A 490-nucleotide genomic window follows, 5' to 3' on the forward strand; every position below is an offset into this window, starting at 1 on the left:
ACCACGCAAACAGATGGGTGGGCATGCAAGGCGACGGCAATGAAAATCCAGAATAATGCCGGCAATATTGGCATAAGTTGTAAAGGGTGTGGGTAGGTCGGGACGCTCTGGCAGTTTAGCACTAAGTATGTAGAGTGGGAGCAGACAAAGTAGATAGAGAAAAGGTGGATAAATACCAACCTGAGTTGAACGCGCTCACAGACATTTACGGAACTGCATTTACGACAACATTTCAGAAAGGCATACAAATACATCCAAATGTAGATATGGATATCGAGAGGCGAAAAATGCGAAAATGCGACACAAAACACAAGTAAGAGAAGTCAACGAATTCGTCCAGACATTTGAATCACGCAAACATGCGTGTTTATATGTGTACGTATGTACATACCTAGATAAGTATTGCCACATGTACGTATGTATTTATGTATATATTTATGTACAGAGGCATGTATATACATACAGATTTGTGTACATGCTAAGCATATGT

This window comes from Rhagoletis pomonella, unplaced genomic scaffold (genome assembly GCF_013731165.1).
Source record: "Rhagoletis pomonella isolate Grant_MI unplaced genomic scaffold, Rhpom_1.0 Rhpom_scaffold_00005, whole genome shotgun sequence".
Taxonomy (NCBI): domain Eukaryota; kingdom Metazoa; phylum Arthropoda; class Insecta; order Diptera; family Tephritidae; genus Rhagoletis; species Rhagoletis pomonella.